Source organism: Rhinatrema bivittatum, chromosome 12, assembly GCF_901001135.1.
Source record: "Rhinatrema bivittatum chromosome 12, aRhiBiv1.1, whole genome shotgun sequence".
Classification (NCBI taxonomy): domain Eukaryota; kingdom Metazoa; phylum Chordata; class Amphibia; order Gymnophiona; family Rhinatrematidae; genus Rhinatrema; species Rhinatrema bivittatum.
The window spans coordinates 15,504,119-15,528,073 of record NC_042626.1 but is presented as its reverse complement, the minus strand read 5'-3'; the positions used below and the strand labels follow the sequence as shown (position 1 = coordinate 15,528,073).

At 41.4% G+C, this 23,955-nt stretch overlaps 1 protein-coding gene across 1 annotated transcript in view; it reads left to right on the top strand.

The window, feature by feature from the left end:
* The window catches only part of SYT2 (synaptotagmin 2), a 134,566-nt gene that overhangs the window by 37,045 nt on the left and 73,566 nt on the right, over window positions 1-23,955 (top strand). Inside the window, exon 2 of the mRNA XM_029573789.1 lies at window positions 148-210. The gene's annotated coding sequence lies outside the window, so the exon portion shown is untranslated. The remainder of the gene's footprint in view (window positions 1-147; window positions 211-23,955) is intronic.

Genomic DNA, 23,955 nt, shown 5'->3' with positions numbered 1-23,955 from the left:
CTAAGTACATAAGTGCTCCAGATCAGCACATGAGGATTCTGGATATATCTTTGTACTGGAATATGTCCTTTGTATGTTAGATCAGCATTTTTAAAACTAATGCCTTGAGGAATTTAACAATTTGCTTTTATTTAATTTTTGTTTTAGGTTTAATTTGGTTTGGATAAAGTGTGGCGTGTGGAAGGACCCTTGGGCTACAGTTAACAAAAGGTAGGGCTTAAAGTCAAATTCGTATGGGTACATCAAGAGATGACATACATGCCAGCATGCCTAAATTCTACTGTGAATGCATAGGAAGTGGCAGATTATTTTTCCCCCAATGATCACAAGAAACATAACTACTTTTATTGGTCTCTGATACAATCAAACAACTTTACTGAGAACAATATAGCCATGTTCTTCCTCCATTGTACATCAGAGGGAGACAAGACTAGACCTGTTTACTGTTGGTCATGATACATCATACAAAGTGGAAAGATTACAGCTTGATGTTCATCAGCCAGAATGGTTTTACAGTACTAGACTCTAACATAAACATGTAGTGTTAATATGTACACTGACTTATTTACTGGAAAATCTAGCGTTGACCAAACTAATGGATTGTTTCTCTCAAATATTGGCTCAATATATGATGTGATGGAATGGCTTGACTGGTGCATAAAACATTTGACACTGGTCCATCCTGGTTAACCAACTGGGGCAAATGTAGTATGAAAGCCATAGAAGGTGGTGAACTAGCTGGCCTTGTTTTCACATAAAATTAGTTAAACACTGTAGAGCCTTATGACCAAACTCTTTGAGTGTACCATAAATTATCTTGATTTCTCTCTTGAAGGAAAGATATTTGAGTATTCCCCTGAAATAAACAATAATTTTGTGTAACATGAAACTAACTAGCAATTGAAGTGTCAAAATTAATCATTATTTCAACTTCATCAATCTTGATTTATTACAGAAAATCTGTTTCTCCGTAAATCCCATTATTAATATTCATATTTCTGGTTGACTTCTTTTGCAGGATATAGGAGGTGGTGATTGAGGGAGAGTTATATGTGCACAATGAGGATGTTATTGTTTCTTTTGGTTTTGATATCTCTTCAAAATTGAGTTTAGGGACACACAGAAATGAATAATAAAATAAACCTTCTGCACCAGTCCTGCCATTCTGCAATACAGGAGACCTGCATTTAGGTCTTTTTATCTGGTGGGATAAAGGCTCAAATTTTGGCCTCTTGGTCTGGAAGAGATTAGAAGGGACAAGTCCTGCTTGGAAGATGAGGAGCACTAAAGGAATTGGTCATAGACATATTCCTCCAAACCCTTAACTTTGCAATGGACATGCATCACCATCCTAGATGGCTATCCTGGAGTTAGTGGGAAGGAGGAAAATGGTTTTATAAAATTGTATAAATACCTTAATCTTTTTTTTTACTATTGTATTTATCCTGGGAATTTATCACTGTTTATTGCAACAAAAACAGGAGAAATTGGTGGAAAAAATAACTCACCATTTTTCTGGGTATATATTACTTTTGTTCTCTTTGCAATAAATACTGATAAACCAGAAAAAAATTGAAAATAAAAGTGCTGTCAAATCTGTTAGCTAAACATGGTGCTGTAATCCTAAATGAAAGAAGCCTGTTTTTACATAATAGCATTTCTCCAAAATAAATATTGTTCACTCTCTACAGATATTTTAAGAGATTCTAAAGATTTAATATCACCAGTAAACTCTGGAAACTTTATTTCCATATTTTCCATATGTGTTAGTACCAAAGCGTAATGATTTCAGCACTTTCCAGGTGGACAGGTCCAAAGAAACTGTTGCTGTGTCTTAAAAGTGTACAGAGTATATTTTTACCTATGCATTTTCAGGGAAATAAATGTCTTATTAGAAACTAGAATAATTCTTTTAGACCAACTTTCTAACCTTGATTTCAAATGTGTATGTGTTGACATCTTTGATACAATTTTTTGAGTCCACTTAGTCTGTTCTACAGTTGGAACAAATAATGAAGCGGTCTTTAAAAAAAATTCAGTGGAAACCTGTGGCATGTTTTGTGAGGGACTACCTAAAATGAGATGGAATTTATTATTTTCCATGAATGTTTTTTCCTGCTGCTGCTAATTATATAATTATATAATCTTAGAATTATAATTATTGCATGAAGTACAATCTGCACTGAATTTCTTTACCAAGGATTAAAAAGAGAGGTTTTCAATAAAAGGAAAAGTCATTCTAAGTTTAAAACTCATCCACAACTTATTTCCACATACCCTTATGTAAAATAGTACGGTTGACAGAATGAGGTGGATTTTCAGACAATGGTGCATGGTGCTAACAGCGCAAGCCTGCGATAGCCTTGGTAAATAAGGCCCTAAGTTCTTAAGACAGTGCCGAGATCTGTGTACCGACATCATGCTTGTAAGTGATTCCCTGATGAAGGATTAATTTTCGAAACATTGCAGTGTCGGGACTGATATACAGTCAGCATGAAAATATTTTGATCTTGGCGTTATAACAGTGAACATTACCTGCTACAAGTGATAACTTGATAAATGACAAAAGCATCATACGCTCTGGGGGTACCAATGATTATGACACATTCAACATCCACAGCTGTGGGGTTGAAGTCGTATTAGCCCGCAAGGCATCATCAGCCTATTGAAGGCATTCGTATGAGGTTCCCCCAGATGCTATCACACAATCTTGGTCCACATTTGCATTACTCATTTAAAAATTGGTTATTTTAAAAAGTGCAACATACACATGTAAATCATAGACCATGAGTAACTTTGCATGTGTTAAAAAGGGGGAGGGGGGAGCCAGAGCCCTTCCAGGGAAAGGGGTCAACATTTGCATGCAAAAGTTGCTATTTTACAGCCTACAGAAGTGACATGCTTAAGTCTTTTACTTGCATATATTTACTTTTGCTTAATATCTGGTGTAAGTGACTGTAAACATCTTAAAAGTGATTGGGTGGGGAGTCTGGGTGAAATGGGAGGACTTCAGGTTGAAAAGCTATGAGGGTCTATATGAGCTGCGGATGCACTGGGTGAATATTGTGCGGCTCACGGTTTTCACGTGCATGTGCACTCGAATTTTATAACCTGCACATATCATTTGTGTGCAGGTTATACAATACAGCAGTAAATTTTCATGCGCCATTTACATCCTCCAGATGTGTATGCTGCTTTCTCATATTATAGAAAGTGGTATTAGACAATTAGTTTATGATGAAACATTAACATATGATTCAATTGATGAATGGCATCATTTTGTTTTCTATTGATGATGTGGCCTGCTTAACAAAGCATTTTTCCACCTACACAGAATGGAAGAAAATTCTTGGTAAATCGGGCCCACAGTCTTGCTTCTGTATATGTTCATTGAAATAAATGTATTTTGCCATTGTGTATATCTGTTGCATAATTTTAAAGAAAGCAAACAGTGATCAAGAACCTCAGTACAAGACTGCTATTTTAGTGGTCTTGTACTGAGGTTCAGTAAGTAGCAGTTGAATATATAAGAACAGGAAAGGATTGTGGCTTTACTGCTGAAGGTGCACAATGGAGACTGCTCCCCATATTGACAAGATGCCACATTAAATTATGTGCTAGAAAGCACTGAATGTATGTAAAATAGTTCTTTCTTGGTGTTTCTGAGAAGAGTCTCAAGGCAAGCCTGGGCCTTTTTTGGGAATGAACATTTGGGATTTGTTTGTGTTGATCTACACTAATGCATGAAGACAACATTAGCCAAAATAGTTCTCTTGCAGTCAGAAGGATGTTAGAATGAAATATACTGTAAAATGCAGATATCATCTGTAATTCATCAGTACAATTGCATAGCATCTCACATGTTGGTGATGAGCCCTTTTTGTATTGGTGGCTGAGACTATGAATGGATAGAAAATGATTTAATTATGTTCAGGGGAAGGAAGAGTACTATTGCAGCTTCAAACTATGAAGGGAGTGTTTGTCAGTTCATTATGAATATTTATTTTATTTATATACCGTCAATCTGGTGTACAAACTTGGCGGTTTACAATGAAGTTAAAACATTACATAATATGGTTAAATCATAATTAAAACAATGTACAAATCTACTACAAAGACATGTTAAATTAATCAAAATATATATCCACACCCTGGGAGTGAGGCAGTCACAATATTCATAGTTAAGCAGTTTAAATTAAATCGAATGTGATCAGCAGAAGTCTGTTTTCTTGACATGACCGTGTTTTTACAATAATGCTGCATCAAGAGGGAAAAGTAATGGTATACTGGAGGATTTAACACATAGCAAACTGTCATCTCGGGGGATCAACGTTTGCTAATCATGTTTGATATCATTTGGACTGCTTGATTATGATTTACTTTTTACAAGATTTATAGTCTGCCATCTTACCAGAACCTGTTCAGGATTATTGTAACTTTTTTCTCACTCCCAGTGAGTGGACACGTACTCTTTTGAACTTTGTACACCTCATTCCCTTCTGGCTATATATTCAATTGTAAGGGTTATCTTTTTCCACTTCCTTTTGGAAGTTCATTATGAATGCCTGCAGGCTATGCATTATGAATTGGAGATGGTTTCCCGTGCTATCTCCACAAAGATAACAAAATATCAATTGTAGTTCATAGCTCGTCATTGCTTTTATGTGATACTGGCATCCAAAGAACTTAATATTTGCCTGGTTTACTCTCCCTCCTGTCTGCTAAATATGAACTGCTCTCTCTTTTTGAGCAATTATTAAGAGCCAGTGCAAATCTGAATAACACCTTAATCTTGGGAGATTTCAATTTACATGTTAATGAGACTCCACTATCTGGAAGTTATGAATGGTTCTTGGAAGGTATTGCTTCTCTACATTGGAAACAAATCATACTTCTACCAGTCCATAGGCACAGGCATATTCTGGATCTTGTGTTTATCACGCTTCCTTATTTTTTTACCTGATCTCCTTTCGTGGTGATCAAACCTGTACTGTAGTCTGATCACTTCCTTATTTTGTTTAACTCTCCATCAGCCACTCAACTGCCTTGTATATCCTCAGCTGTGACACACGTGAGGAAAAGATCTAACTTTGAATTTGACCAACTTAGGCCTGGATTTATCAAAATGCGGTAAGTACCGCATGCGATAGCAAAAGGGGCGTGGTTTATGCAAAAATTCAGTTTATCGCAATTTGCACTAATTACCTATGCGAAGAGCTAAGTTAGTGCACATTGCGATAACATTATCTGAATTTGCGGTAGAGAGTCCATCAAGCTAGGTTGAGAGAACATTGCCCAAATCTCATCTTGGAGTGAGTTTCCTCACTCCGAAGGTTATCAAATCTTCACAAGAGACCACTGTACTGTTTGACATTCTATGTGACACATACAAAGTGGCCCCTAACCCTCTACACTCATACCTAAACCCCACCTCGAGTTACTAGGTGGGCCTACCATAGGGATTCAAATACCTACCTATGGGGATGACATTATGGCCAGTCTCTCTCTCTCTCTCTCTCTCTCTCTCCTTCCTATTTTCTGAATTTGCATCGCACCATACGATATGGTGCTATCGCACGCATTAAATACCTTTTCACATGCGATAAGCCCTTATCGCATTTTGATAAATGACCCCCTTAGAGAGATTTTGTCATCTAAACTTTTAAGTTTTAGCCCAGAAAACTCTGAAGCAACTATCAATAGTTCGGCGTCAGTGTTAAATAGAGCTCTGGATAAGGCTACCCCTATTCAAACCTATAAATTTCAGCATTATAGGAGAAAGCCATTGCTCTCTGAGATTTGATCTCTATGCTGTCTGCTTCAAAAACAAGAATGTGCCTGCTAAAAAATCAAGTCCATCGAAATGCTGTTAGAGCATATGATCAGTCTAGCAAAGTATAAATGCCAAATAGCAGAAAAAAATCATTTTTATTGTAAGAGACCATGCTGTGGGTAATAATCCTCACACCTTATTAGCCCTGGCTCACAAGTTAACAAATTATAAACAGGATGAGAAAATTATACAATCGATAGTTACAGTTGGTTTCTCACAGGTCACTGAATGGTACTTAGAAGATGAACTAGTTACAAAATTTGAAATTACTAACATCATCACAGCAATAAATCCTGCCCACTAAATCCATGCAGTGTTGGCATCCTTAAAATGATGAAATAGATCATTCTTTCTTCAATCATGATGTTAATAAATCTGTCACTTTATGAAGGTTTGGTTCTCAGTACCCTAAAGCAAGCTTCAGTTTGGCCACTGCTGAAAAAGCTAGAACTGGATCCCTCAGATGTACTGAATTACATTCCATTGGTAGCTAAGGTTCTGGAATCTGTAGTATTACAACAATGTATTGACTTTTTAGACAACTATCAGCTGTCTGATCCTTTTCAATTCAGTTTTAGGGCATAGCTCAATATTGAGATTCTTCTTGACTTGCTGATAGATACCCTGAGGCAGGGTCTCGATGCAGGTAAAAAATACATTTTAGTTATGCTCAGCATCTCAGTCACATTCGACATGGTAGATCAGCAGATTCTGTTGTATAGGGTACATGAGACTAGCATAGCCAATACTGTAGGGAGCTTTTGGCATTGATTTTTAATATCCATATGGCCCCAGTGTGCAGACTCCTGGCTGGACTTTGTTCCAGCTATGGGTTGTATGCTGATGACATACAATTTATTTAGAGATTCTGCCCTCTTGGGATGGGACTTTCCAACTTGTATCTGTTCTTGCTATACATTGGGGCAACCTAAGTTATTTTAGTCCATCAATTCAGATTGATGATGTCATTCTTCCCATCGCATCCTTCATAAACAGTTTAGGTGTTCAGATTGATTCTGTACTGATCTTTCATAATCAAATTAAAACAGTTGTCCAGGCAGGGTTTTTTTTAATTGTGCACTTTGTGCAACCTTAAGCTTCTTTATACCAGCAGCTGAGTTTAGGTCTGTGGTTCAAGCATTGATACTGTCATTGATTGACTTCTGCAATGCACTCTGCATTGGTCTTATGTCATCAGTAATAAAGGCATTACAGCTATTACAGAACACTGGTGCAAGATTGATAACTGGCACTCTATGCAGGAACATATCTCGCTGGTACTCATACAATCCCAGTTCCTGAAAGAATTCTTTATAAAGTGGAACTATTGACTTGCAATCTTTTGGCGTTGGACTATTTGCTTTGGGCTAATGACCTCTTACGTATGTACAATCCCCCTCGGGCTTTGCAGTCTCATGAGAGAGGGTTACTTGATGTTTCTTCAATGCTTTATGCTCATCTGACTGAAAAATGGGAGTAGGCTTTCTCTATCACTGTGCCAGCTCTTTGGAGTTCACTTCCTCAAGAATTGCATCATACCCATTGTACAACATATTTTAAGAAAATGCTGAAAACACACCTGTTTGGAGTTGTGTTGAATTTTAGACTAATTTGTGTTCTAAGCATCTCACAGAGTTTTACTTACTGTGCTATTTTTATAATTTCTTCTGGATACTGTGTTTATGGTTTTTGTGTTATTAGTTTTATCAATATGAATGTTTTTATATAAACCGCTCTGAGCCATGGCAGAGAGCAGTATAGAAATACTAATAAAGATAAAGATGTAGTGCTTGGATTTTTTCCTGGCATGATTTCACCATATTAGTTTGCCCAGTTCCACAGATCCTCGGCATATTCCAATCATAGTTTCAGTTGAAAGAGGACATCACTTATCCAGATACAACACTGTAAATACACCGGTCTTGAAACTCTGTCTGGTTCTCTTTATAATAAAATCTTTGTTTATAAAATTGCAAATGTCACGCGGACTATATTTGCTGCAGCTGTCAAATTCAGCTCTGATAAACCTCAACAAACAAATATAATAGCTCCCAGCCTGTTTATTGCCTGATATATGGTGCAGGTGTGGTTTCAGCACCTCCCATGTGGACAGTTTTTTTTTAAGGGACAGACAATGCACTGTCAGATCGTGTGAAGAATGATTTCAGCACCTTCCATGTGCATAGCTCAATGAATCAGTGACAGAACCCACCATAACTTATTTCTGTAAGCTAATGAAGTTGAAATCAATGTAAAGTAATTACAGTAAAGTAATTCATTATCCCGTGGTCTTCTGTTGCCTTTTTAAAGATGTTACAGGGGGGAAATAGCAAAAAACTGATGTATTAAATGTACATTTCATTATTTATCATTCCTTCCAATTCCATAAAACACTCATCACCAATAAAATAGTGTTGGGTGTCTTTTTAACACACTTGCACCAAATTATATAGAATGGTCCTCCATTAGAAATGAAAGTAGCTACAGGTCTTAATACTGTTTAAATCCTCACAGTTCACTCTCTGTGAAAGCGAGGAATGTTTGAAAGTACTGTGTGTACACAGTCGTACATTTCCTGTCTCTTTTTTTTTCTTCTTCCCTCTGCTCTTTGCATGCCAAGACAGCTCAAGGGCCCCTTACCAGACCTGAGATTTGGAGGGGGCACCTTGTTCAGTCAGGACCCCTCCCTAGTGCTGCTCCTTTGCTGCTAGGGGCTGATACAATAGCAATAGCTGTCTTTTCTCCTTCTCTGGGCATATATACAACACCTACATGGTGTGCCTTACTAACCCTGATGGATACAAAATCTGAACCCATATCCCCTGTGCCACTTCACAGTGCTGTGGCCTGAGCGCCATCACTGTGTGTGGGGGGCAAACAGCAATGGTATACGGGGCATATCTATCCAACTTCCTTACCTATATAAATCAATACTGTTCTCCTAGAGACAAGCTCCCTGTCCACTGGTCTCCATGTGCAAGTTCCAGCCACACAAGTCCAGTAAACACAGATGTTAGCATGGTGGATGCATTAGGGTTGACACAGTGTTCTCCTAACCACACGTGCTTCCTATTGTAATCTGAGCTACACAGAAGAAATCACTTCTAGCAAATTTGTGTGGGTTGTTTTTTTTCCCCATAACTGAGATATTGCTGGGTTTGAAGTGAAAGGGATGTCTATCAAATGAAGAATGTTAATGAAAGATCATACAAGATGTTGACTCATAGCAAAAGATTCCATGGCTGGATGGGAATTGTTCATCACTTTTTGTTTTTCAACCTAATAAGACTCATGGAACCTTCTAGTCATTTGATTTAACTAAAAAGCTGCAGCTGCCCTACAACTCCACTATTTATAGTAAGCCAGGGAGCCTTCATAATTCTAGTCCTGAATAAGAAGGGAGCCAGAGGACTGATTTAAGAGTTGCAAGAAGAACAGATTTGCCTACTTTACCCGTGTTACTTGTTCTGTGGGGATCACCTACAAGGAATTTGTGCAGAAGGCCACATTTTAATCTTTACTCCAAATCTTCAGTAAAGTTGTGTTGGAGCACCAGCTTTGCATATAGTTATGGGCACCTATTAAAGACGTGCATATCTTCGGTTTCTCGCATTCATTTACCTGCATCAAGAAGGGACAGCCTAAGGGAGTTCTGGAGCAGGGCCAAGAGATTTATGTGAATACATTAGGCAACTTATTCATGCAATTTTACACCTGTTAATTGATATCAGACTCATCTATTATCTGCCTTTTTGGGGTGGGAGGCCAGGGTGAAGTACTAGGAGGGTCTTTGTGAACTGGTGCAGGTAACTGCAAACTGCTGATTTCAAGTATGTGTACATATTTTAAAATATACCTGCTTCTGCATGGAAATCAGGGTTTTATGTGAACAAGTTCTATTTTTTTTTATTTTGTGTATAAAATTGTATATGTTTGTAAAACAGGTAGAGAGAGTACGCACTTTCATTGCATCGCAAATATTTGCATGGGCTGAAACATATGCGTGTATATTGGGGGACGGATATATTGTATGTGTATTTTATAAAATGAGCGGACCAGACATCTGCAGATTATTTTATGGTAGGTCTCCATGTGCCCATGTATGCCTGTATATGGAGCCATGTAGAGTTGTTTGAAAGTTCTTTTTTTTTTTTTTAATTTAAAAATCATTTTATTCACCCTTTCCATGATAACTTGTCGAATGTGGATTACAACAAAACATTCACAGACATTAAATAGTAAGAACAATGATTTAACTAATTTATAAGCTGTTTGACATAAGCAGGCTTTGAGCTGTTTGCTAAATCAGAATGTTATCCTTCATGTGCTCATCTGAGGCAATGGGAGATAAAGTGATCATAAGGAGTGTCAGTGGGAGAAGCAGGATTGAACCTTTGGCTACCTTGATTCCCAGCCCAGTTCTCTAATTACAAGGCCACTCTTGCACCCTGAGTGCCTCACTGACTACAAATGTAAGCAACCTCTGAAGAAAGGGAGCCTTGTGCCCTGCAGAGCTCATCTCTGGGTAATTCTGAGGCTGCTGTTGCAGCCTGAAGAGAATCCACATGAGAAATGTGAGTTTCCAAGCTCTAATGGCCTTTACTGCAGTAATGTTTTTACAAGACAATTATTTCTCTCCTCGTGTGTAATGGATGACTTCACCTGAAGCACCTTCCACAAATTACAATGCTTGGCTCAGTGTAGAAATGGCAGGAAAGCCCAGAAAAGCAATCATGGGACCTGTGAAGAGTTCAGAGGGGAGGATTTTGAGATCCCTAGCACTGGAGTAAAAAGGATTTGGATTTTTGGGGTTCTTTTTGGATGCTGCAAAAGTAAAAAAAAAAAGTTACTATAATACAGCAGCTGTCCGTACATAAGGACCTCTTGGCCTACCCCGGGTGTTTGGCCCAAGCAGACTTTGCCGGCTAACATTACATTTTGGAGTTGGCCAGCTATCTCAACTCCACCCATGTATGGCTCCAGTCTGACCCAATCCACTGTCCACTCCCACATAGGGAAATTGAGCTCTGCTCCTCTCTGGCTGTTATCTCTCTCTTTCTCTCTCTCCATAATTACTTTAACAAAAGTCAGCCTTTCAATGAAATAATCCTGTTTGTACGTGCTCCTCTGGGGAAAACTGTGTGTGTGTGTGTTCCTAGGGAGTAAGGGCAAGAGGTTTCATTGTGGGACTAAAGTGAGTGATGAAGGGCCCAGTCAGTTCTGTTTAGGTTGCTCTTTGCTAAGGTGTTTTCCTTGTCTTTTCAAGGGTGCCTTTATCCCAAACTTACTCTCCCATAATGCAATTTTCTAATACATTTCTGAAAGCAGGGGATGATGATTAGTTGATTGGATTAAAGATGGCACACATTCTATTAATGTATAAATATGCACAATGATTCTCATTTGGAGAAATGCTTTTAAATACAAGTCGTATTTTAATTTTTAATTAACTAACTAGGACAATAAACTCTTAAGATACAGGCCACTGATGACATGGGGCCTCTTGCTGTTTGGTTTCTTTGGGGGGGGGGGTTTGGGGGGGGGGGGAATCTACGTGATAATGTTGGATGACTTTTATTCTAGGAGTATTGATTGATTTTTGAATTTTGTATTCGTGGAGGGCAGTGCTGAGTGGCAAGAGGTACAAAGAGCAAAGCAAGGTCATTTGCAAGCAAAAATGTGGAGCGCGTCTGCTGAGGCTTTGTAGAGGGAGACACATGGGCTAAATTCATCAGCTCAAGTGGCTCTTTTTTTTCCAAGCCAGCAGGAATTTTATGAAGCAGCTCAAGAACACAGTCTTAATGTGGGCAACAGTCTGATTCAAATCAACATAAACATGGTCCTAGAAACAACAAATCTGGTGGGGAGGGAGTCTTGCTATGACTTTTTTTTATTGACTTTCCAACTGGGGCATAGCAAAGCTGGAAGGGGACCTGCTTTTTCTTCTCTGTGAAGCATATATACTAAGAATGCAAACCCGGATTCTCCTAAGAAAAAAATCTATTTAGTTTTGGGTGCATAAATTACGTTAAAATCCATCTGCTAGAAAATGCCTTTTTGTACAGCACTAGTTACTGGCCTAGCTCATTGACTTTATTTTTAGTCCATATTGAGTGGTGTAAAACTGGATTCAGATATGCAACGGCTTTTTCCCTTAAACTGCTGGCGGAGTCTAGAGGCCATAGATCTAACAATTTCTCTTCATCCATTCATTGCAATGTTGCATCTTAGTGTAGCCAGCCAGATCATGCAGGACATCCTGGTATCTGAAAGACTGAATTAGTCTTTGTTACAATGTATTTTCCAGTGTAGCAAGGTACCATGAATTTCATTTTCTTGTCATTTCATTGTGATCCAGATTTGATTCTAGATACTTTGGGGCTTATTGTATCCAATAGTATTGTGCAGTTTTATCCACTTCTTATTAACCCTGCATAGGCTGGATCCACCTTAACATCCATCAATCTCCTGCAGGCATCTGACACTCATGATTACTGTGTGTGTGTGTGTGTGTGTGTGTGTGTTGGGGGAAGGACTGCCACTGCAAGCACCTCTGCAAACTGAATCATTTCCAAGCTTGTTATCATTTTAGAGTTGTTTCAGCAAAACCAAAGAAATCAATGCATTAGAGCCCCCTTCAGTTTGTTTTAGATACTTTATTCATTAGTGTTTACAGTGCTTCTCTTAATTTCTTAGCATGTGCTATGTGTTTGGGTTTTAAAGACAGTTTTCCCAATGCAAACGTTTTTTTCAACTTTGAAGTGCGTTAATTTGAACGAGGTAGAGAAAACTGTATCAAGTGCTACCTCTTTATTGGACTAGCTTTAGTCATTTCTTGACTAAGTTTTCCAGAGCTAAAACTCTCCTCTTCAGGTCAGAATTCGAATGAGCAAAAGACGAGATTGCCTGGAAATAGAAGCTGATGTGGCTGCCATAAGTGAATCATTAAAAGCCTTCCATTAGAACCATTGCTTTTAAATAATCCAGTTAATTGTCGCCCTAGCATGTTCCTCACAAACAGTAGACTATGTTCTTTTTTTTAAAGAGGATTTCTTGGGCGGTCCAGTTAAGGATGGCTGCCTGTGTACATCGCTGGTGGGTTTGCAAGTTCTAACCATGCCCTCACTCCAGCATTATGACATTGGTGAGTTCTTATATGGTAAACAGGGTGAAGAAAAGTGTCTAAGGAAAGAACGAAATCCTGAGGGGGACAAGATCCTTCATTACCAGGAGCCGATCTCCCCACTAGGATCTGCTGGGTTCTTCTTCAGCCCTGATTAACCACGGTGGGAGACCCAATGCTGGGCTCAATGACCATTGGTTTGAGCCAGTATTGCATTTCTTATGTTCTTAGGCGTGAGTACTACATAAGAAGTACTGCAGTTTGTTCAGACGCATAGCCTGCACCAATGAAAAATGACTTTCCTCTCCTTGCCCTTTGAAGTAGCCATGTCTGAAGGACATCTTAGGGATATGAACTAGCCCTAGCCAGTCTCCCATTCTGTGATGCATTGATGACTTCTGTCCCATAATGGTCACACGAGGAGGAGAAGCAACTCTCTCTCTCTCTCTGGAGCAATGGCAGAGCTGGTGCGGTGTGCTCAGTAGCATGCAAGACATTTTATGAGGGTGACTTTCATTAGAGGCTGTGGTTTACAAACGAAGTAAAAATAAAATAAGAGATGCTGGGTAGAAGAGCTTCCTGAGGAGAGCAAAAATGAAGTGGTTTGGTTTTTTTAAAATTATTTTAAAGGCGAACTTTGACCTTTTTATCTTCATTGATCTTCGCTGTTTTGTGTGCCCTGGCTTACCTCATTTTCAGAACCCAGTCTGGTTTCCACACTGGCAACCATTAAACCAGTCTTACTTCCTGCATAAAATGTGCTGAGAGCAGGGAGCATTTTATTGAATGATTTTAGATGGGATTCGGCTTTAGTAAAAGACAAAAGAACTCTCGGGCCTTAATTGCCTCGCGCTCCCCCCCCCCCCCTCCTCAATTGGCAAGTTTAAGACGGGGCTTCTGCTACAACCCAGATCAGATTTCAGATCCTAATGAATAGGACTGTATTGTTTCAAGCCGTAACTTTAGGCATCTCTACAACATCCCTCTCCCACCCCCCCCCCCCCCACCCCCCCCAACCCTGCTGCTGTGCCTTCCTGGAGGAAAGCGAGAATAGGAACTGGAAAGAAAAGGAAGGGGCTACATGCAGCCTCCTGGCCTGTGGATGGAGCACATTGCAGAGGCCTCCTGCAGGCCCCCACTGTAGCCAAAGAAACATTTGCATTAAAGTCCCGGCAACCGCTGAGCTGAGAGGATAAACAGAGGGAAGCCCAGGCAGATGGATGGGAAAATAAAAGTGACTGATGGCTGGAGGCAGGTGTGCATGTGCCAATAAATGGATCTTTATACCCCAAATGGCATTTGGGCCCCGCACCCAGGGCTCCTTCCTATTTCATAAGCAATGACTCCCCAAGGTCCCGTTCCAGTCCGTGTGTTATAAATTAGGGCTGGTGGTGGCAGCCGCTCCTGGAGCTTTCCAAGGGTTCCTGCTGCAACTTTCTCGTGATGAAGGCTTTTTCCTTTCCTTTTTTTTTTTTTTTTTTTTTTAAACATACCACTGCATTGCAGCAAAACTGCTAAGGCTGTGATATGGTATTGGGGACTGGGGAGTGCTAGCACAGACACACTCGCTTTATGTGCACAACACACACTCACACACACACACACACACACGCTAACTCCTAACTCACATGTGCACACAGTAATATCTCTCTCTCACACACACACACAAATATTTTACATATGCTTATATGTGTTTATAATCTGTTCCCATACTCGGATGTTTGGGTAATGGGCATAATAAATAGATACATTTCAGCTGTTTTGTATAACTCCTGGATTTGCCCTCACCGGAAGAGTGCTAACCTCACGAGATGGTACATTCTCCCCCACTTTCCACCCTCTACCATTTCTCACCCTCAGAGTCTTTAGTTAAGGTCACCTTCACAAAATGTCTCCTTACTCAAAGTAAGGGTATCTCAGATATTGGTGGCTTGAGCCAGGACTGTCTCCATAGAACATTCTCTGAGGGGGGGGGGGGGGGGGTGTGATGTCACAGACAGTGACCCCCACAGGGATTCAGAAACTATACAATGGCTGCCCCATGAGCATCCCACACACAAAAATAGAATTATTAATCCAAAACTACTACACATTCATATGTAGATGCCTCCCTTGCTTGCTATACATATATCCATATGTCTGCTTTCTGCTATAGCTTGGATATATGCATGTATACAGACCTGTACATTCGCAACCAGAAACTCCTCCTCAAAGACACTGTAAGTAGCCTCTGCACTCTTCCAGATTCCATCATGTAAAGTGCATTTTAATTTTTTATCAGTTTCAAGCTAGCTGTTCTATTTTAACCTTGTTAAAAATAAATCTCTACAAGGCTCCTCCAGAGCACTTTACAATGCACACTGTGATTCTAGCTTTCTTTTAAGGCATGGGAGGGTGTATTCTCCTAGTTTGTTCCATTTTGACTGGATTTTCCTGATCTTGTCTAAGTGGGATCCATTTTGACTAAGAGATCCCATTTTTAGAAGAAGGCTGCTCCTAAGAATAATTTTTTGAGGATCCTGTTCATATGTAGCTCTATTGCACTTTCAATTTGTGGGATTTTTTCTGTTTCTAGTCCCCACCTCTCCTTATGGACTGTGAGCTTCTATTGGCCAAGGGGAATAGGGTTTAGGAATTTGCAAATACAGAAAGGTGATAGCCTCAGACCTTAGTGGTACTGATCAGAAAAAGAAAAACACTGGAGAGTTAAAAAAAAATAATTATAAAATTCCAGTGGAAATAGGGTTGCCAGCTAGCTCCAGATTCACTCAACAGAGATGAACCAGTCCTGGGTTTACCCTATTGCATGCAGGGACTTGTAGTTATGATATCTCTATTGCAGTCCTTTAAAAAAGTAAGACTACAAGTCAGGGGTGAAACCAGAAATGAATATTTTTTGGAGGGGCCCAAGTTTAACATGGGGCAATATATTAGTCCCCTCCATCCCATCCCCATCCTTTCCTATCTTATTTGAGTCTTCATGGCAGTGGCTACAAAACCCTTTAATTTCTGGCAATGCTCTGTATCATTTCTCTTTTCACACTCCTTGCCCTGGCTGTCTCTCACTATCCCTTTGTGGTTATGGCAGTTACTTTATGCAAGTGTTAAACTGCTATAGAGCAATTATGTAAACAGGTTCCCAACCATATCAGACATTCCTGAACCTTTAAGGTACTGAGAGAGGAGATAATTACCTGCCAAAAGTAAACAGAATTTGATGGCCTCCAATCTTTATAGGACTAGCCCAAGGGCAGTGTTGTTGTTTCCTTGTTCAAGTTAGCCTTTTTATAGGTGATGGGGATCATGGATTGACAGTGAGTCCAGTGCCTCCAGGCCCTCTAATTGCTGCACTTTTTAAGGGCTGCTCAAATGTGACATGATCCTCCTGCTAGGGGAGGGGGCCTTAGCCAAATGTGAGGAGGAACAGGCTTCTGAGGCCCTCCCATAGTTAGACCATTATTACCAGTTCCTGCAATCAATGGAGTAAATTATAAGACTGTATCAACCCTGTCAGATGAATCTGGAGCCAGTTGACAACCCTAAATGGAAAGAAATACAGGAAACTTCTGGTTGTGATTAAAGATGTTTTTAACAATTTGGAAATTTTCCATGGAAAATATATTAATGTAGTAAGAAAGAAGAGAAAAGACCATTTGGTCCACCCCATCTGCCCAGTTATTCATGTCTAGCTGTTAAGGATCCCAGCTGCCAGTCACAGAAGCATGACTTCTTGTGGGATATCAGTTCTTACCCAATCAGATTTTGTTGACTTCCTCATTGATATGCTACCATCCTGGATAGATGAACATTCAACATCCCATAATTAATCCAACACCCCCTCCCCCGTTGACATGTCTTATTTAAAACCAAAAATAGTAGGACTATTGCCTGAGCATCCAACTTCCTAGGTACCTCCTGGTCTGAGCCTTGCTGGGCAATACCTGGCACCAACCTGGTTGGTTTCTGGGCAGTTCTAGCCTTCTGGTACCAATTTGGCTACCCCCCTGACCTGTAATAACATTCAGTCATGTTTCCTTTATGTGCCCTTTCTTTTGTCCTAATCATTTTTCCTTTTGCTTCTTCTTCAGAGGGAGTAAGAATACCACAACCTCCCAACTTTGTTCCTTACACTGTTACAAAATAGAACTGCCAGGCTTGGTTCAGTGTGCAATGCCATGGGCCATAGTCAATTCCCAGCCTCCTTTCCAGGATTTATTGCCCTTCTCTGAACTTTCTTTTCCCCTAATGTGGGGACTAGGCCCAATAAGACCTTGATTTTTGGCTTTATATAGAGAGGATATTGTCTTCAAGGACCCTCTATGACTTGTCTGCTGCCAACTGAATCAATCTGAGTTTTTCTAAGGCCTCCCAAGAACTGGCATGTCTGAGCCTGTCCCCAGTCTATAGAAGGGAAGAAACTGGGGGAATCCTGATCCGGTCGCCATATTAGGGTCAGGAAGGATTTTTGTTGTTATTGCATAGTTGGTAATAGAAACTCTGGATTTTTATCTCCTTACCATGTGTAGAGAGATGTTAGACCATGAAGGCTGGTCTTGATGAACCTTGCAGCCTGACTGACTACAGTTGTCTTCCAGGAAGAAATATAATTCTGAGTAAGGGGTTAATTCATAGGTAGGTTGGACAATAAGAACACTTTAAAAGAGGAAATGGGAAACACTGCACCATCTAATCCTATAAGTTTTTTGTTGTTTTTTTTCCTTCTGCTGTAGCTTTTCTTGAGAGCTATTCGGTATCCTAGTTGATATGGTCTCAGCACACTTGTTACCATCACAATTTGTACTTGTTCTTGGTCTAGTGGGCAGTCTGAGCAGAGAAACCAGGGATCAAATTGGGAAGGGGGAGAGGGACCTAAGCTGTGAGCTCTAGGACAGTGGGATTCACTTCCAGTCCTCAAGAGCCACAGACGGGTCAGGTTATCCCTAATGAATATGCACGAGAGAGATTTGCATGCATACTGCCTCATTTGTATACATATTCATTAGGAATATCCTGAATCCCTCGAGGGCTGGAAGTGAGTCCCACTGCTCTAGGATCTCGCACCTGAGGCTGGACCCTCAGGAGCAAGGTTAAGGAGCAAGAGCTTGAGGGCAGAATTATTGGCAGCTCTACCTGTTGTATGGGGAAATGGGAGGAGGGGCCCCTTATCTTCTGTTAATGCCGTCAGTCTGCCCCCTTTCACTAGCTATATAAAAAGAGGTTTTTGCCAGCCCCAGCCTATGTCATGTGGGTGAGGACTGGGTGTGTTAGCATAGCTGAGATAACCTGGCACACACAGCTCTCCCTCACATCGTACAGGCTTGGGGGTACAAGAACAAATGGCAGTGGTAGAAAGCAATTCATTTTCCACGTTTTTCCAATTAAAAGATCTCATTACTCACACAGCTCATTTGACATTTTGTCTGGGGAAAGAGAGAAAGCAAACCAATTTGTGGATGATCCAGGTGGTCTCTGTGCTCTTTTAATGGAATGGATGTTAGTTGGTTGCTGATTGGGTGTCTGCAGCATTCATGCTGTTCATGCTCTGCCCTGAAGCAGTTAACTATGCACTCAAACAATTAAGGGGATAACTGTTGCACGGTTGGTTTATGTGGCGGTCTGTTCGGTTTCACCTTCTTCTGATTGCTAAGCTGCCTTTTCTACATTGGTGGTTCTCAAATCCTTCCTGGAGGTATTGCCTATGGCCTAACCTGTCTGATTATTCAGGATCTCCACCATGAATATGCATGGGAGAGATCTGCCTACATTGGAGACCCAGTTCTATCTCAGTCACATTCATTTTGGCTATTGCGCCACCAAGACAGAGTTGAGGACTACTAGGGGAGCAGGCGAAGCCCCTGCATAGAAGTAGCCAATTCTGCAGCTGGGGGAATAGGGGGGAGAGGAAACCACCAGTCCTTTCCAATACCAAATACACGGGCCGTCGGAGTGCACTGTTAACCCTCGATTGGACGCGCGTTTCGACGCGCTAGCGTTACCCCTTATTCAGTAAAGGGTCGAAAATGCACGTCCAACCCCCTCGAACCTAATAGCACCTGCAACATGCAAATGCACATTGATGGCCCTATTAGGTATTCCCACGCAATTCAGAAAGTAAAATGTGCAGCCAAGCCACACATCTTGCTTTCAGAAATTAGCCAAAGGTAGGCTAATTTCTTCGGGCACCCTCCGACTTAATATCATGGCGATATTAAGTCGGCGGTCCCGAAAGTTATCAAAAGTTAAAAAAAAAAAATGTGAAGTCGGCCCGCGGCTCGCAGGTCAAAAACCGAATGCTCAATTTTGCTGGCGTCCGGTTTCCGAACCCGTGGCTGTCAGCGGGTTTGAGAACCAACGCCGGCAAAATTGAGCGTCGGCTGTCAAACCCGCTGACAGCCGCCGCTCCGGTCCAAAAAGAGGCGCTAGGGACACGCTAGTGTCCCTAGCACTTCTTTTTACCTAATTTTACCGCCAGGCCTAATTTGCATACTGAATCGCGCGCACAGGAGAGTGGCCTGTGCGCGCGCCAGGAGAGCGGGCGTTCGCCAGCTCTCCCGCGGACTTTACTGTATCGGCCCGACAGTGATTGACTTAAAATCTCTGGGTCAGCACTTTTTCCACTAGCCTAGAGCCTTTTTATATCAGGCAATATGTGTAAAGCTCACATTCATTTTTTTTGCCACTAAAAGTAATTCCAGTCTTGGAGGAAAAGTGGAACTTGAAAGGCAAGGGCAGAGTATTTGCTTGGCATATAAGTATCCAAAATTGAGAGGTAATATGGAAAGAGCTGACAGTTCTAGGGTCATCATACCCTTAGGGGTAGATTTTAAAACCTGCGTGTGGGCGTACATGTGCGCATGCTACCCGGCGCTCACACATGTATGCCCGATTTTATAACTTGCGTGCTCAAGTTATAAAATCGGGGGTCAGCGAGTGCAAGGGGGTGCACACTAGTGCACCTTGCGTGAGACGACGCACACGGGCTGCCCCTATTCCCTCTCAGGCCGCTTTGAAATTGGAGCAGCCTGGAAGGGAACTTGCTTTCCCCCAACCTAACCTCCCCCCCCCCAGCCCTACTCTAACCTCCCCCAAAATGTTTCATGCCTTTTGCGCCTGCCTGCGCCGGCAGCCTGCTGCCACGCAATCCTCCGACACAGTGGCAAATGGCCTTTATAAAATAGGTCCAGCGCACATAACCCCCCCCCCCCCACACACACACACACACAAACGCAGGCAAATTCTTTAAAATCAGCCCCTAAATGTGCAGTCTGTTCTGCACAGTTTTGCAGCCCATTCTCTATCTTTGGATGTCAGGCGTCTGAGTTTGAGTCTCTGCAGGCCATACAAGAAAGTTTACTCTGAGATGCTGTCATTGGTGGAGTTTTTAAGATCACATCAGTTCCTGCTTCTTTATGATCAATGTGGTCTCAAAATTGTAGAGATGATCATGTCTTTGTATGGGAAAGTTATTACAGCCTGCACAGAATCCTGTTGGGCGGGATTCTTCAGGACCACTAATGGATACCAGAGCCTCACTGTTCTCAAGATTCAAACGGAACAGATTCTGGCTTCAACCATGATCTAACCGAATACCTCCTCTAGTTTAGTTTGTAGGAAAACATTCTCTTTTTTTTTCTTTTTTGACCTAGCAGTTTCCTCCTGCTGCTTTTGGGCTTCCAGCTCAATCAGAACCAGGACTGGGATTTGACCCCCACGAGCCTTCATCTTCCACTACCTGGGGATTCCCCTCCCCCCTCCCAGTTATATCCCCTCCCAGCTTGCTTTAGTCCAGTCATTGCAGTGATGGTCCTTTACGGGTATCTGTGCACCAGGACTCCGGAAACCTGCAATCATTTGCCCTACATCTGGTCACTAGGTGTCGCTATTGCACAATGAACAGAGCTCCCTCCATAGCATCTGCCACCTGGGCCGACCCAGGAAGTGGAAGAATTTTAAGTATTTTTATGTTATATAAGAGGCAAAAAGGCTTTTTTTATGAAGGAGGTTTTTATGACTCATGAGTATAGTTGAACACCAAGTTTACACTGATTCATATAAAGTCTTTTCCTCCTTTTCACCATCTATGCTTGCACATTTACATTTGGACAGGGTTTATACACTTTGGAATGTAAGTTTTGTACACCACTTTGATTGTATTATGAATTCAGTATATTAAATAAACTAAAGACCCAAGCTCACTGGGCTGGCCTCTAACCTCATTTTCCTTAACCTAGTTGCCCACTCCTTTTTTCCCCCCTGCATCACACAGAAGAAAATGCAATCCTTTAGATCAGTGGTTCCCGATCCTGTCCTGGGGACCCCCCCAGCCAATCGGGTTTTCAGGATATCCACAATGAATATGCATGAGAGAAAATGTGCATGTTATGGAGGCAGTGCATGCAAATGTTCTCTCATGCATATTCATTGTGGATATCCAGAAAACCAGACTAGCTGGAGGGTCCCCAGGACAGGGTTGGGAACCACTGCTATAGATAGCCCCTCTTTCTGTGTTAGACCAAAAGGAGCACAATTCAAAGGTATAGGATGATAGAAAAGGAAATTTGGTAGTGCATCAATCAGTAAAGGGGTCTGAGTTTCCTATGAGGGTCATCTGAGGACCCTGCCACTTTTCAGGGCTGTGACATCTTAATGATTTTCAATGGAAACTCTGGTTGTAATTAAACATGCAGGTTGAGCATCAGGATTTCTTGTCCTGTCAGTAGAGGAAAGGTGCTCTGGGCCATGAGCACCAACAATGAAATGAAAATTAATAGAAAAAAAAATTAGTCGAAGCTACCAAACTCATTTCCCTCTGGAAAAATTCAGCACTCAGTCCAGATGGATTCCTGCAGTGGGATTCTCCTCGCCAATACATACCTATGAAGCTGCAGGTGGCATTTCAAAACTTGGTGCTCTATCGGCTGTGCAATATTTTTTCTTGTCTTCTTTTTTTTTCTGATGAAGCCTTGGAATAAAATTAAGAACCATCTTCTTTTTGGACCAGAATCCCCACCCATACCTGGCCTCAAACCTAGGTTACCTCAAGCAGTGACTGGTCTCAGACCCACCCAGGATCTTACCAGTCAAGTATGGCAGATGCCCATTCCTGGTGTTTGAACTTGCATCCCAATGCATTATGGGATTTGTAGCCCTGCTGCTTTCCATTTTACATTAGTAATGAAGGTAGCAGAATGCATCAGAAAGAGGCAGGACTTCCTAAATCCTCCCTCCAGACACAGAGACCTTTTGCAGCCTAACACACCTTAGAAAGTGACGGGCACCGAAATCAGAAGGTTTTGAGGTAAATTAACAGGGCATCATTACAGGCAAGATCCCCGCTAGCATAGAGCCTTGAGGTGGCACGTACAGATGTTCTGGTAGCTTCCAAGCTGCTCCCAAACCCAAAAGCTACCAACTGCAACAAACAACTGTTACACAGTCAGAACCATCTCAAGGTATCCAGTAACAAACACCTTCTCAGCTCTGTGACATGCTGCTCCTAGCTGTCATCTCGTGCCACTGAAAGATTAAGAGAGGGAGAGAACTGGGCCAGTTGGTCTTTGTGTCATTTACTGCGTTCTGTTTCAGATGCATGGATTTTCATCATGATCTCACTTCTTTTAGTCCCTGTTTTTCTTCTTTATCCAACCTCTCAGCAGATGTCTGCACTCAGTAGCTTTCTCCTTAGCATCAGATATAAGTTGCTTATAAGAAAATCTTTACAGTCCCAATTCTTATTTTTACTTCTCTTAAACATTTTTCATCTTCTGTGATTCAGCTACCAAGAAACATATTCTTTAGTTGGTTCCACTTTCAATCCTTCAGCAAACATTTCTGTAACTACTATTGGAGTGGCACAAATGGACGTTGTAGTGATGAGCTTTTGAGAGCACTCTGTTCTCCCCTTTTTAGATGTCAGCTTTGTGTTTCTCTCTTTCTACTCCACCCTGGTTAAGCAATTGATTGAGTATTGGCTCCAGTTTTTGGGCTGCACTCTACAGGGAGGATGTGGGTAAACCAGAGGAAGCCTAAAGGCCAGCAGCAGACAGACGGTGTGGAAAAGGGGGAAGGAAATGGGTTTCTTTAGTCAAGAGAAGAGTTTGCTGCATCTCCTCTGCCCCCAGCATGCGGAGCAGGTTCGGGCTTTGTGGCTTCTTCACTCCCAAAGTCTAGCAGGAGCACGGCCCTGATGGAGCAGCCCAGCAGGGTCCTGTGCACCAAGGTGAGGGTGAGCTAGGCAACAAATCATGATAAGGAGCCGACAAAAGAAGCTGCTGGAGTACCTTGGATTCGGAGACCTAGCAGATGAAGAAGGGACGATGGTGGTCTCGAAAATGGGTGTAGTACAGCTTCTAAAGCCTTTCTATCAGCCTGCTGAGACTTCACAGACAGACAGAAGCCAGGGAGAAAACCCAGGGTTAAAAGCGGAATGCAGAAAAGTTCCAGGGAGAATTTCTGTCATAAAAATATTCATTTCTAAGAGTGCCCATTTAAAAAAAAGAAAAAAAACAAACACCAGTCCCAGCATGCTCCTTCCTTTGAAAGCAATTTTAGTTCTGCCTACAAGAGCATTTTTTATCTGTTCCCAAAAGTGTTCTTAAACTTGGAACAAACTACTTCTTTCTTTTTCAGTGCATAAACATCCCCCACACTTTCCCTCTTTTCTTTTTCCCTTACTCCTCTCTAGACACTTTTATTCCTCTTCTTCCCCTGCCTTCTCTTCATCTCCCTCCCAATCTCTTTTCCAGCAGAGCCCTCAGGAAAGGCAGGTAATTAAATATGGGCAGTGAACGTCCTTATTTTCTTCTAGACAAAAAGAGAGAGGCAATTAGCCTTGGATGGAATTGGTTTTCCACCTTCGTTCAATGAGCCTTAATACCCTTAATTTAGGCATAGTTTAAGTGATTTAGCTTTCATTAGCAAGGGCTTGGAATGGGCTCTGTGAATTGGTAGCAGCAGGAAGGAAGGGAACACAGGCGCTTCATGTAGGCGGGGACAACTC